Source organism: Acomys minous (genome assembly GCF_964271855.1).
Source record: "Acomys minous genome assembly, chromosome: 2".
Classification (NCBI taxonomy): Eukaryota; Metazoa; Chordata; class Mammalia; order Rodentia; family Muridae; genus Acomys; species Acomys minous.
Window position 1 is genome coordinate 92,747,239 of NC_140484.1, and position 16,055 is coordinate 92,763,293.

Here is a 16,055-nt window from a genome sequence, read left to right on the forward strand (position 1 = left end):
GTCATAGATTCCGTTCCAGATGTGCCAATGGCAAAACGGAAGCACAGATCTTTTCTCTAGGGCTTTCTTATCAGACTAAGCCCAACTTCTTCCAGGGTCACACAAATCACTAGCTCTTCCTGTGAAGGAAACAAAAACTCCTCCACAGGCACTGACTTCTCAGCCTCACAAATGGGATCAAGATCACTGTTTCCACTTTAGAGCTCAAGAATCTGCCCCCAAGTTCCTAGGAAACATGTACGAGCTTCCAAAAGGAAAACACGCTGGTATCTAAACAGCATGGCACTTATTTCATTGGAAAATCTATATATTGAGCCTGGAGGTCTTGAAATGAGATACGGTCTTGTTTGTTTTGCTCACTAAAGCGTCCACTCCTCTCATTACCACACGGATGGATGGCTGAAATCCATGACTGTCGCTAGGGACACCAGGCCTGCTCTCACTCAAACTTTGCTTATCACATTTCCCATGATCCACTATTCCACAGAGCCCTTTGCTGATATCATATTTCAGTCTACTAGATATTCTATGTACACAGTGTCCACAGCTTTAAACTCAAAATTTCTTAACAGCTTCCCTGAGTTTCTCCCAGCCTCTGCAGCAAGTCACCACTATGGAGATGAGAGACTATTCTACTCCATAGGTCATCATGAGTGGAATGTGAAATTAATTACCTTTCACCATTATCACACATTGTTTTCTGCTCACTACCCCCCAACAGTGCTTGTTCCATTGATATATTTATGTAATATCTTTACCACATGAACACAGCTCTTTCCCTCCTCTCCTTCCAGTCCTAACCTCACACCCTCTTCATCATCCACCCTCCCCTTCTCTAAGAAGGGGATGCCCCTCATGGGTACCACCAGCCCACCTGGACACATCTAGTCCCAGCAGGACTAAGATTATTCTGTCCAACTAAGACCAAGAAAGGTAGCCCAGCTAGAGGAAATGATCCAAAGGCAGGCCAAAGAGTCAGACACAGTTCCTACTCCAATTGTTAGGAGACTCACCTGATGTCCAAGCTGCATACCTGCTACATATGTGTAGGGGAACTAGGACTAGCCCATGCATGCCCTAAGGTTGGTGCTTCACACTCTGTGAGCCCCTATAGGCCCAGGTTAGTTGACTCTGTAGGAATTTTTATGGTGTTCTTGACCCCTCTGGCTACCTCAATCCTTCCTCTCACTCTCCCACAAGAACCTCCTTCTCCCAAGCTGGGCCTATTGTTTGGTTGTGGGTTTCTGCATCTGTTTCCATCAATTGCTGGATGAAGTTTAGCAGAAGACAGTTTTGCTAAGCTACTGTCTGCAAGTATAGCAGGGTATCATGAATAATGTCTGGGATTGGCTCTGGCTCTCTCGCAGGTCTCAATTTGAGCTAGTCAATGATTTGTCATTTCCTCAATCACTGCTGCATCTTTATCCATACACTTCTTGTAGGCAGGACAAATTTTGGGTTGAAGGTTTTATGAGTGGGTTGCTGCCCCTCTCCCTCCAGTGAAAGTCGGGCCTGACTACAGGAGGTGGCAACTTCAGACTCCATATTACCCCACAGCTATGAGTCTCAGCTAGGTCACTCTCATAGATTCTCAGGAGCCCATCCCATCCCACAGATGGTCCCCCACTGATTGAATTCCATACTTTCCTCCAGGCCCACCCCTCTCTCAACACCTGATCTTCATACCCATTCTCCTCACTATCCACTCTCTCATCCAGACCCCTCCCTCCATGTACTTCAGTTGTCTATTTTATTCCCCTTCTGAGTGATGTCCAAGCATCCTCCCAGGGGTTCTTCTTGTTAGTGAGCTTCTTTGTATCTATGGATTACAGCATGATTATCCTGTACTTGAGGACTACTATCCACTCATAATTGAGTACATACCATGTGTGTCTTTCTAGGTCTTTGTTACCTCACTCAGGATGATATTTTCTAGTTTAATCCATTTGTCTTCATTATCTTACCATCATTATGGTGACCTACATCTCCATCCATTGGCTCCTTTAGGTGTTTGTCATCTGAATCCATCTTTGTGAGCACTGAGCTTTGAACTCCTTTCTCATTATCCCTTCATCTCCCATTTAAAAACCTACATTGAAATAATCTTCTATATCAATTAAGATTCCTGACTTTGCTTTGAAATATTACTTTATATGTATTATATAGCTGAAGACATTTTAAAACTATGTTTGAATGACATTTAAACATGTTGGATATGCTTTTGCTGATTATTTTACATCATTTTCATGGATAGTTACTCCTATGTCTTTAAAGCTATTGGTGTCTGGAGAATTATTATAAGATGATTTGCCTCGTCTTCTTTGCTTCATGTTCCTGGTATCATGACAAATTCTTGAATACTCACCTTTTAATGTGAATGTCTGAACTAATTAGTTAAGGACTAAAACTTTACAAGGCTATGAAATGCAAACAAAAGGCTATGTGCACATGGTTCTCCCTTTACAATCTGTGTGAAAGAGTTGAGTTTCCCTCACATCTTGTAATTTTAGTTTCCTTATCTGTGTGTTAGAAACGATACTGTCTACTGGTGTGCTTCATTGTGTGGCATAATGTCAGATAGTGGGTATGAATGTGCTTTACAAAGCATCAAGTGTTACTATTGTTTGATCTATATCTTACAGTTACTGTGTAAAGACACTAATAATTAATTAAAATCAACTGATATTTATTAAAAATAAAATGTGATTCAGGCTCTATTCTCTCAGAAATAAAACAACAACACGACTTCCATAAACATACATATCAAGTGTGTAAGGTGGATATTTTGGCATTTTTTTAATTATTCAGGAAATGACTGAAAATTAGGTAGTTCAGTATAATAAAATCCAATGATATTATGTGTTTTATATAAAAAACACACTGTTCTCATACACATGAGTAGCTGCAATGAAGTAGTCTATTTCTCTTTAATGTGTTAAAGGCGAGAATTATGAGCCTGCTTTCTACGTTCCAGGATCTACTTTCTTCTCTCGGCCCTCTCCATCCTCAAAGAAGCCATGTTTAGCTTTCATTGCACATGAAGGTGCCAAGAAGAAAGCCTCTGCCCCCCTCCTTCCTCTCATAAGAACCCTGAGATCACAACAGATGTGCCCACATAATTCCACAGTCTCTTCATGCTGAGTCAGCTGATAAGCACATTTAGTTACACACACACACATTCTAGCTTTACTTCCATGTAAGATACATTATCTCAAATTCCACTGAGTTAGAGGTGGGATGTTTGGGTAGCACCTATCTACCTACCACTGTCGCAAAGGAATCTGGTAATAATTTTGTTTTCTGTCTCCCTCAAAAACTGTGTGGTGCTGTGCCATAAGAACCACATGGCAAAAACACAAACTTAACCAAACTAAAGTCACCCATCTCCATGCTACTGTAAGCCCTCCTGTTCATAGACATCTAGACTTGGATAACCATTACTGATACTTTTTTAAATACTAAAATTTTTCAATAAGATATTTTTAGTAATACTTTGTTGTGTGTCAGGATGGAGGTTTTATACATTTTTATTTCCAGTGGAAATGAATAATAAAGATCCTGGGTGTCATTATTACTATGAACAAACAAAATAATGAAAATATAATCCGATATTATGTCAGACACTTCAAAAACATCTATTTTCCAGTCATCAAGATGGATCAGAATCAAAAGATAATGATACCTTAGTTTGATCCTCAGAGGCAATGGAAAGACAGAATTGATTCCCAAAATAGTCATTGTCATTTTTTCCAGTCGATAGGTTGCCCTTTTGTTCTGTTGACACTGTCCTTTGCTTTACAGGGATTTTTAGTTTAATGAGATCCTGTTTATTAATTGTTGATCTTAGAACCTGAGCTGTATCCAAAATATATAAAGAACTCAAAAAACTAAACACCAACAAACCAAATAATCCAATTAAACAAATGAGGTACAGAGCTAAACAGAGAGTTCTCAACAGAGGGATATCAAATGAGGAGATGCAAATCAAAATGACTCTGAGAGCACATCAGAATGGCTAAGATCAAACTCAAGTGACAGCACATGCTGGCAGGGATGTGGAGAAAGGGAACATTCCTCCATTGTTGGCAGGAGTGCAAAGGTGTACAATCACTTTACAGATCAATCTGGTGCTTTCTCAGAAAACTGAGAATAGCTTTACCTCAAGACCCACCTATAAGCCAGGCATGGTGGCACATGCCTTTAATCCCAACACTCAGAAGTCAGAGGCAGGCAGATCTCTGTGAGTTTGAGGCCAGCCTGGTCTACAAAGAGAGTTCCAGGACATCCAGGGCTACACAGAGAAACCCTGTCTCGAAAAAACAAAACAAAACAAACAAACAAAATGGTCCAGCTGTATCACTCTTGGGAATATACCTGAAAGATGCTCTACCATACAACAAGGACATTTGCTCAACTATGTTCATAGCAGCTTTATTTGTCATATCCAGAACCTGGAAATAACCTAGATGTCCCTCAACCAAAGAATGGATACAGAAATTGTGGGATATTTGTACAATGGAATTCTATCAGCTATCAAAAACAAGAAAATCATGAAATTTTCAGGCAAATGAATAGAAGTAGGAAAGATCATCCTGAGTGAGATTGCCCAGACTCAGAAAGATATGTATGGTATATACTCACTATAAGTGGATATTAGCCTAACATACATGTCCCCTGAGAGACTCCACCCAGTATAGGATTGGGACAGATGCTGGAATTCTTAATTGGAATCTTGGCAGAGAGCTGAGAGTTGCACGGATAGGTGAGAGATGGAAAGACCCAGAGGGGTCTGCAGCCCCACAAGGAGGTCATCAAGGATGTCCGATCTGGACCTAAGGGAGACTGCACAAACTGATGCACCAACTATGGACAATGCATTCAGAGAACCTAGACTCCCTGATCATATGTAATTAATGGACAGCTCATTTTCCATGTGGGGTGGTGGGAGAGGGAGGGCAAGGGAGGAAGCACACACTGCCTCTGCCATGAACTCCAGTGCCTGTGATTTGATCAAAGGCAGAGCTTCCTTGTGGGCACACAGAGGAAGGGGATGCAGGCTATACTCATGAGACCTGATATAGTTTGGTCAGATGGTGGAGGAGGAGGGGACCCTGTCAGAGGACTAGGGGAAGGAAATAGATCAGGAGAGGGAGAGAAGGTAGGTACAGGAAGATTCTAGCAAGGGGTAATAATTGTAATATAATATTAATGCATTATAAAATAATAATAATAAACAAATAAAATTTGAAAAATAATTTTATTAAAAAAAAAGTGTCATTGACCTCAACAGGTTTAGGCAACACACACACACACAAAAAAAAACATATATATATTAAATATTTAAATAAATGTTTAATATACATTTTATTAATTTGTATTTACAATCTGAAAGTTATTATTTTTGGAACATTGCACTTATGATAATTACATAAAAGATATTTTACTAAAATTCTTTTGGATATAGAACAAGGAAATATACATTTATATCTATAAACCAATTGGCATACTTATTACTTCTATTTCTTCAGGAATCTGAGCAAGCAAATGCTCCAATGTTGTCAAATCTACACAGAAAAGTTACTAGCCTTCAGGGGCTTAGTATCCAAACATATCAGTTCTGAGTGTTTGCTCCTATTTACCTCACACTAGGGTGGCACACCCACCTGACATACACTGCCTATATACATGTTTTTTAAAATAAATTGCAATAAAATCTTACTATTTGTAAACAGCATAACAAATACCAGCTTAACCAAAGAAACAAGTAACAGCAGCGTGAGTAGCCTTTTTAACACTCTAAAATTTGAGGAAGTTTATTGGCAGAGAGGGAGTTTTAAAAAGCACTCCCCATAGTGTGTTAATAGGTAATGACACACCTGTGCAAACAACAGGCCTGATAAAATGTTTTCCAATTGCAAAGCCCTGAGAAAAACTCATACATCAAAAAGGCGGTGAATCAAGGGAGCACTGGGACATAAAGCTCAGGGGGATGAGTCTGTTTAACTAATGACACAGGAAGTTCTAAACCTCCCTGGAGTTTGAACTTAACTACTGTATGCAGAACCAAGTCTGAGTGCCAAGGATTAACATGGACATTTTAGATTGGTTATAAAATCCTCAGATCCCAGTGAGAGAATGTGTGACCCAGAGGGAACAATGGCTCATAAGCTGCAATGCCCCTGGGCTGATGAGGCTCCATGAGGAGGAACTGATTAATCCTTTGGACTCACAGTCTGATACCAAGATCAGGTAAGGGTGTGGGTGCTAGATGCACTCTAATCAACCCAAACTTCTCTGTGTAATTTTCAACAGACACTAGCAAGTGCTCTCTCTCTCTCTCTCTCTCTCTCTCTCTCTCTCTCTCTCTCTCTCTCTCTCTCTCTCTCTTTTAATCTAAAAGAAGAATTCACCAAGAGAATTTATGAGATGTTCATCACATGATCTGTTAAGCTCTAAATCCCAATGTGTTGTTTCTATTTATTTCTTTATTTGGAATCCATGTCCTTGGAAGCAAAGAGTGGAATTTCTATCTCAAGGAATGAAAAGCATTCTTGGTAGAGTAATATTTAATGTAATTGAAGATGAACAGGGTCCCCCTAGTAAACACAACAGAAAACTACCTAACCCCACCTGAGGACAAACACAAGGTTTCTGGAGTGGCAGCCTCTCACCTGAGATGCTGAAGATGATACAAAGTCATGTATGAAGTCAGGAGGGTACCGCAGATGGAAAGCCTATGAGTGGACCCACACAAAAAAAAAATCCCCTGGAGTCTGTGTAGAGATAAAAGCTAGAGAATGAAAATGGTGGAAACTGAAGAGAAGAGATGAGTTCTGCATGAGGAACGTATCCAACTGCAGCCCAATTCCTATAGATATAATTGGCGTTGTGTGCAACTTATGTCTCATTTACTCTTCAGCCATTTTGATGCTCAGACTATATATTGCTAAGAAACAATATGCTTATCAAAGTATGAACATTTCAGATCAGTATCTGTGACAACAATGGAGCACATTCCTGGGGAGATGAGTTTGTGATGGGAGAGGTCAGCGCACACTACTCATTGACTGAAATGCTATTTTGGCAAGTTACTGGTAAAAAAAAAATGCACTGACTTCTGCCTTAGGTTACTTTGTGTCCAAATATCTCCCTCTATCACAAATGTGTGTGCTCACCCACACAGGTGCTTGCACACCCCACTTGTCCCATTTGCATAAACTAGGTCACATGTTCAAACAGAAGCACTCCAGGCTAACTGATGAAGTGGTTCTTGAACTCAAAGCCAGTAATAACTTACATAAATTTAAAATTAGGAAATACCATGAGGAATGGATTCTCCAGCTTCAAAGCAATTTACTGTGTTGAGTTTTCAGAATGACTCAGTGTGGTGTGTAGAAAAGTAACTTTGAACACATCAAGCTGGCTTACACTAGCTGTACCATCACCAGGAGCCAAGCATGGGAATATTTTAAAGACATAAACTCTAAAAATGAAGGAAGTGAGAGTGAAAACATAAAGACATACCTGAAAAATATCACACCATCCTCACCTGTCACTATACCTTCACATATTTATCCTTTTGAACATAGAGTAATGGAAACACATTCTAACTGAAGATGACATGACCAATTAATGTAGTGTCCTGAGATATGTCTTCAGGACACATTGATGCCTCAGGGAACTTACAGATTGGTTGGATGTATCTGAGGACCATAAACACAGAAGGCAAAACTAAGCATTACAGGAGGTTTTCAATAGATTCAACAGATGGATGGGGAAAGTCATTCTAATAATCAAAATGTCCTGAAAATAAGATGGGATTCCACACAGAAGGAGGCTAAACTGTGAATACAGGTGAGGTGACCCACTGATTGAACTGAAAAAGGAGATTATTGGTATGCTGTGAACCAAAGTGACCACCCTTCATGCTTCACTATACCATGGAATTTATGTCAGTAGCAAATCAACTTTCTCTTAGCCTTTAGGAGCCATCTGGTCATTGGAATGTGTGTGAGTTGACTGAGCTTCTTCCTTGCTTGGGAATAGAAACTCTAAAGAATTCCCACTGCCTATCTGATGACAAAGAGCTTAGAAGGGAGTTCTAACTCTGCAATTAAGTTAACTCACTGCCAATTCAGAACACAAGCTGTGCCCATAGCCAAGCTATCAGACCTGAAGAAACTTTGAGCAGGGTGTTTTTCATTTCCCTTCTATTACTAAGCTGTAATTCAACTTGAGCATTTTAGGACAAAATTAAAATATTTATAAATGAAATGAAGGATAAATTAACCAATTAGACAAGAAGTAATTGAATCAAAGAAGTATTTGATGTGTACTCAAGACATATTCAGTATTGATTGACTACAATAAATACAGCTTCAAAAAATACATGGAGTAAAGTAACAAGCCAAATGGGTAAGACGCTGCTTGCAAACGTGAATTGAATATACATTAGAGGAAATGATGAGATGGTACATGAAGAGTGAACAATGAATAGAAAGTGAAGTTTAATTATTTTAACATCAAAGGGGCACAAGTAATAATAAAGTATGGTTTAGACCACACTCAAATGGCAAAAGGCAAATTAATGTAAGCACAGTGTGTCATCAAGGCTGGGGAGATGGCACAGTGATAACAACAATCGCTGCTCCTCCAAGTATCAGAATTTGATACCTAGCCCCCATGTGGTGACTCACAGCTCTCTATAAATCCATCTCTTGGGGATCCAACAACCCCTTCTTCCCTATGTTGATGACACATACATTTGGTGCACAGGCATGTTTGCAGGGAAAATATGAATGCACTTAATGTAAACTAAATCTTATAAAACAAATAAAGTATATAATTGAAGTAATGGGACACACTTGAGAAAGTACAGGAAAAGGGTGGCTAATTGTTCATTCTGGAAAAGTGATGTTCATTTCAGAAAGGAGGCACCAGGCTTCAGACTTGTGGGGGACAAGATCAGGTGGACTGTAGGGACACTTATTAGAATAGTGGAAAGCAGATCAAAAAAAGGAGTTCACCCTCCCAGTTTTCTGCAGATTAGATGGGAAGATGAGCCTTAGGACCAACATGGCTGGGAGAGAACAACACTGGCACCTCAAAACCAGTAGTCACTGCGAGAGAATGGCACACCCCCCAATGATTTTCTTTCAGAAATCTGAACCGACCAGGCCTTGTAAGGAGAATTTTCTGTTGTGACTGTTATTTCATCACAGCTTTCTATCAATATTGACCATGCAAGACACCAAACTCTAGAAACAAAGGGTCATATTGAAAGCCAGTATCAAAATTCACAAGGGAAATGCTACGAGTCATTAAACATTGAAAATTGGCAGAGTTAGACCTTAGAGGACCTGATGTGTGATGAGCTTCTAAGGGAAGCTCATCATTCTCCTGAAAAGACTGACCAACCTTGTTCTGCTATTTCTTTTCTCTACCTCTGCTATTATGCAGTTTTCACTTTTCAAAAGGCTGTCTCATTACCTTTGCTTATAATGGCAACCCTGTCAGACCAGCATGTTTAAAGCATTTAGAAGCCCATTTCCATCATTCTGTGAAGAGAGGGTCACATACACACAAAAGGCCTCCCGCAGCATTCTGCCTTTGCTCTTGGTAGATTGTTCACACTGCGTGACCAAAGTGTCCTCTGGGAGAGGTTTATATTGAGAAGAACCTGTCATTGCCACAATGGGAGGCAAGGAGAGAAGGTGATGGGACAATTAAAGGCAGCCACACTGAACAAAAGCAGCTGAGGTATTTTTAGATGTCAAGAAACATAAGAAAGCCCATTTCTGTTCTTAATCCACACTTCTTGTGCTTTTGGTCAGTCATTTAAAGTAAACCATTCTTCTTGAAAAAAATCCTATTCCTGACAGTACTCTCCTGGGGAATGTTGGAAAATGAGAATCTCAAACCAAGTGTGAGATACTGCACAATTTCTAATCACCAACCTCCATGGGGGAAAAACACACAGAAGCCAAAATCAAGAGACATGAGTGTGCTATATTAGGAATAACGGCTGTCAGCTAGGGCAACCAAGAAACATTGTACAGCAATTAATAGAACTCAGGAAGCAGCTGCTGCATCTGAACTGTAGCTGCATCTCAGATGTGGTTTGGTGGATTTGACCTTGAATTGCTCTGTTCCTTTGCATTTTGACTCCCTGCCTGCACTATTACCACACAGTTAATTTTTACAGAACATTTGTTAAATCCGCATAGAGAGCAGCAGCCATGCTAAATGAAATCATCTTTTGGTGACTGGGAATTAAAGGGTAGCCGATCTGTTGTGTTGGCTGTCCAGTCATAGGAAATCCATGCAGACCACTATGGATGCTGAGCCTGTGATGGGCTTTGGTGCTAACAGTGCTCAATATGGTTACAGAGATCTTAGCAAATGAAGGAAGAGATGGGGTAACAGGGAGAACATGCTTGGCAACAGGGAAACTTCTACCCCTTTCATTGCAGGTTTTGAGGAATTTAAATACGTTATAAATATGTCTATTAAATGAAAATTACCTAAAATGACTCAACCAAATGTAGTTTTCTTAATTTATCGAATCACTTTAAGTTTAATTACATAAGTTATATCAATTTCAGATATATACAGGGGATTTTTGTGGCAAACCTAATAAAATAGGACAGACACAATCATAAAAGGTAAACATACCAAGAAGATACAATCCAAGTGTTCACTCAACCTTAACATAGAAGAAAAAACTGAAAGAGATGAAAGAACAGTAAGAGTCAGTACTTACAGTTCACAGTTCAACAGCTGGTTTTGTGTGTGTGTGTGTGTGTGTGTGTGTGTGTGTGTGTGTGTGTGTGTGTGTGTGGGCGCGCGCGTGCCTGTGCGCATGTGTGTGTATTTTATTAACACTCTGTGAAGGATGTATGTAAAACTTTTGTACCTTAATTTGTCTGGCTGACTTTATTCTTACATTTTTCCAGTTACTGGAATCTATCAGACACATGGCATGTATCCAACCCATTCCCAGTACCGTTTATGGAGAAGACAGTTAATCTTCATAAAGTCTTTTATTTCAGGATCTTGTTCCTGGTGTTTTAAAGCCTTCTAGGTTTAGCTTTGAACATATCTCTGAATGATGGCTTTCCTCTCTGCCTTTCTTTTCAGTTACTGGGATGATAAATTATTTAAGTTTCTCTAGAGAAACAAAGCGAAGAGAACTGCTATATACTACTAAGGGGATTTACAGTATTATTGCAGATGATGTGTTCTGGGCAGTAAAAAGATGGTTGTCACACACTGGAGGGAATGAGAACTCAATCATTGATTATTCCAATAGGATGGGTGCAGTTCTATTTCAGTCCGGATAATAGAGGATTCTTGGTGAACCACTATTATTCAGTCCATGTTAGAAACCCACTGAAGTTTGGTTCTCATGACAGGAAAGGATGGCAGACACAGAAGGAGTAACAGACTAGGTACACTCACCAACAGGTGGAAAAGGGAGGCAGGCAAAAATGAAATGATTTCCCTGCCAGAGTTTTTCACCTCTGGGACTCTGCTGGAAAGTGTTACGTGCTCTGGGTGAGAAATCCCTTACAGACTCATCTAGAGATCTCTCTTAATGAATCCAAGATCCAGTGAAGTTGACAAGTTGGAGTTGGATCACCTCTGGCAAGAACCTCCCAACAACACTGAGGCTGAAAAGCACAGCACAGCAGAGAAGCCATTTGCTTGAATTTTACATACATAAATGCTCATCTAGTGTGTTCAGATACCAAGGTTGTTGATTATTTTAACTAAAAGGTCAAGTGAGATAGCTGAAGACAAAGCATGGTGATCTCTTGGGAAACTTCTCTATGCTACCTCGCCGGATATCATCCCTGTATTTACTGTTGGGGTTATTAATATTTCAGAGCTCCACTTGATTTGAATGACATATACATTCAAAACATATATATATATATACATATATATATACATATATATATACATATATATATACATATATATATTATTTGTTTCATACACATATGTTTATATATAAAGTTTACCTTGCTTTTGTGGCTCTATTTGCATCTATTTAGATCAACTCCCATGCAGTAGAAACTCAGTTTTTGTTGCCAGGATCATGTCTGGCCCCTCTCTCCTCTTTGGGAAGGCTCTCAGGTTCACTTATTAAGTCCCCTCCTCTCATCACACTGACCATCTCATGCAGGGCTGGGCTAGGTAAGAGTTTATAAATAGAACAAGATCATATTACAAGTGTTTCCAATATCTTGGGTATGAACTAAAATCAAATTTGGTGCTTATTTTAATATGTGTGGGTAAATTTAAAAAGTATTTTTTGAGTTTACGTTTATCAGTAGTTTCCTTGTCTCTTCTATAACTCAATAGGGACTTCAGTAAATTTCCTAAACTGCTAAGTTAGTTTTAAATTTGACATTTTTCTTCTTTTTTTATTTAGTTTCACGTATTCTGGTGAGGAAGTAAACCTGCGGAACTCCACGACATGCTGTGTAAATTGTGAGCATGAAAATTAAGTATAGTAAGAGGTGTATCTGCTTGTGATAATGACCCCTTAAACAGAGGTATAGAACTTAACAAGAAAATTGCTAAAGGCAGTGATTCCTACCACTTTTTGTGTGACATTCCCAGGCACAAATAGATCATATTGCTCATCCTGTAACGGAAAGTATTCATAAGGAAGTCTTTCCACAAATTAACACATTGTCTGACTTCTCTTAAAATCAACATTTTATAAAACTAAAATCACAAATTCTGAAAGGGTAAAGAAACAGTGACCAGATAAAATTACCCCTGGAAATCTATTAAGAAGCCATTTTCATTTTGTAGTCTTCACTCTGAAACTTAGGAGTCGCACTCTTATGTTGTGTTTTCTCCCAGGAGGCCTAGCTTCTCACACATTTCCATGTCAGTCACAAAAGAAGAATAATGACTTAAATGGCCAAGAGTTCACTCCAGAAGATCCCAGGAAAGTTCAGATAGTTTTCTTCTTCTTGCTGTTGTCTTATCTTCCCCTCTGGATCACATCTGAAGGATGTCCACACAAACTTGATTGCCACAGATACAACTCCTTTCACTACCACACCTCATGGAACATCATGGTAAAATACAGCTCAACCTAGCCCTCATTTTCCACCCCCATGTAACCTAGAAAATTCTGTCATGTGTAATTACAGCTAAGAGGGCCTGCTCTCATGAGATGGGGAGAATATGAGAAGCATTTATATACTACTTAATGGCAGAACTAACATTTTTAAAGCTCATTATTTTTTTAAAGAGGTCAAAATATAATTTGGCATGAAATCAAATGAGAGGAACTCATTACAGTTTCTTGATCTTCCACCACAAGGATACATTGAGTAACTCATTGGCAGCTTATCACATTTAACTTCCCATATTACTGTTTTGTTTGCTTTGTTTTAGTTTTGTCAGAGTGATATATCCATTATATACAGTACAACTATATATATATTATTTATATATATAGTAATACTATTGTAATATAATATATATGTTTATATACATATATATTTATATGTACATATACAAAAACACACACACTTTTTTTCTGTAAAAATACCACTGTGTAGCCTTGGCTGTCCTGGATGTACTTTGTCAACTAGCTTGGCCATGAACTCACAGAGATCTGCCTTCCTCTGCCTCGCAAGGTGCTGAAAATAATGGTGTGCACCACCTGGCAGTATTATATATATTTTAATGAGACTCAGTAGCTGCTTAATTTCAACTTTATTAATGTGGAGCTTTGATTACCTAAATTGGTATAACAGATTTTATCTGTCACTATGCCTTGTGCCCATAGAAAAGACTCTGAGGGCAACATCTGAAGAAATAAATAGAAAGTATTTATAAAATACTCATGTTAGCCTCTGTTTGATGGAGGAATCAGTAAAGAAGAAAATCAATCATACAGCCTCACAGGCAGCAGATTCTGCTTTGGATTGTCTGACTTAGAAATCCAGAGCAATGCTGCCCCAAACTGCATCATTCTCAATGACAAGGCTGTTTCTCATAAATGGGAAAACTGAGCTTTAGCTAAATAATAGCATCATTTGTTTGACCTTACAGCTGTTTTAGTCAATGAAATGTTCATCTTGCTTCATGGAGACACTTCTTAAAATGAAGACGGTGGCCCAGGCAGCTGGGGGTTTTTCACCCCTGTAATCTATCTCACTTTCTGCCCACTGTATAGCTAGATGACGGAGCTAGACTACTGGTATTCTCACCAAGACATAAACAGTATGACCTTGTCCTTCAATATGTGGGAGAAAATATAATCCCTGTTTCAATCAAGACATCATTTGCATTATAGGGAAAGAACTGCAGCTACCAACAGCTGTGCTAATCATGTCATTATTGGTAGCTGGTATATTCATATTGAATAGTTCTTTCTGAACTTTCCCTTCATTCATGAATAAAATAGGTGTAATTAAAGTAATTAACTAAATAAATGTGTTATAAAGGGATTAAGTAAGAAAATATATGGAGTATTCAAATAAAAGGATGTCAGAGGACAACTACCCTTTAGAATATAATGACTGAGCTAACTGGACCTCAACCTTAAACAAAGGACTACAGGGAGCTGGGAGAAGTGGAGAGATGGAGAAATTGTCATCCCCATGGTAGTGACTCAAGATTAGTTCAGCACAGAGCTCATGTATGTGCGCTGTATGGACTGAAAAGTTGTGTATATGTATTTAGGAATATATAGCAACAATAAAAGGAAAAGAGGCCACGAATTTGAGAGTGAACAAGGTGGGAAAAGGTGATTGGAATTATTAGAGTGGGGAAGGTGGGCTGGAGAGATGGCCCAGCCGTTAAAGGCTAGGCTCACAACCAAAAATATAGAATGGGGAAGGTAAAATTGGGAATAATGTAATTGTAATTGAAAAATATAAAAAATACATTAAATGTATACTTCTGAGAGTTGAGACTGTGAGACTGTCTAGCCTCAATTTGAGTTCTGTACTTGAGGGAGTATGAAGAGTTGAGCATTTGACTTTATTTTACAATACAGACAAACCTGACTGTTCAGCTGTCCTTGTGAGTGCAACCATCTGAAATCACTAACCTGTAACTTGTTTTTTTCTGAATGTAGTGAACATGGAAAATCTGGGGAGGACTCTTATCCATCCTGAAATGGAGGACACATGACTCAGATGTAGATGTGTCAAAGCTTATTTAAGGCAGAATAAAGAAACTGCATAAAAAGATTCCAGTTCTGAAGTGAGTGAAGATGCTTTAGGTGGGTTCCATAAAGCTCTCAAAAGGCAGAGGAGGCTCTACATAAATAAAAGAACTGTTTGGGAAAAATAGTGACTTAAAACTACCAAAAAGTCTAAAAAAAAAATAAAACTAGCTCACTGAAGGCAAGGAAATAGTTCACAAATCATTAACTTTTAATTTCGTTTTAAAAATTATGTACCATTTATTCATGATTTTAGGAGACTGTTTTTTAAACAAAATATTAATTTTTCTTGGTTCAATTTGTAACTAAACTTCTTTTGCATAATTGTAGCTCATTAATTTCCATTTCTAAGGAATATTAGGATTTCAAAACAGTAATCTTATTGCAATGTTAATATTTGATTCTACAAAAGAACCCTTCTCAAATAGCCAAAATAACTGCTCTATTAATGCATTCTACAAAAACTCTTTCCCTATTTCAACCAGGCCACATATTTTTTTCCATAGATTCATTCAGGAAGTTAATTTTCCATGATTCATTAGAAAAGTAAGCATTCTCATTGTGTGTCTAGTTGACATATTGCTTTGAATTAATTTTGTAGCTTCTAATTTCTCTCTGTCAATTATCTTATAAAAGTATTTTAAATTGTTCATTAGACAAAACTGTTTAAATATATATTTTAAATTATCCATTTTTCTCTCATTACCCAAACCAAAAGTCTGTCTTAATAATCGTGGAGGCACAAAATGCAGATGTCATACTAACTAGTGACAATGTAAAGTGACTTCTGGGAGTTCAAACATACAGATGTGTTGTGAAAATATTGTAGTTATTATTATCACTGTTATTA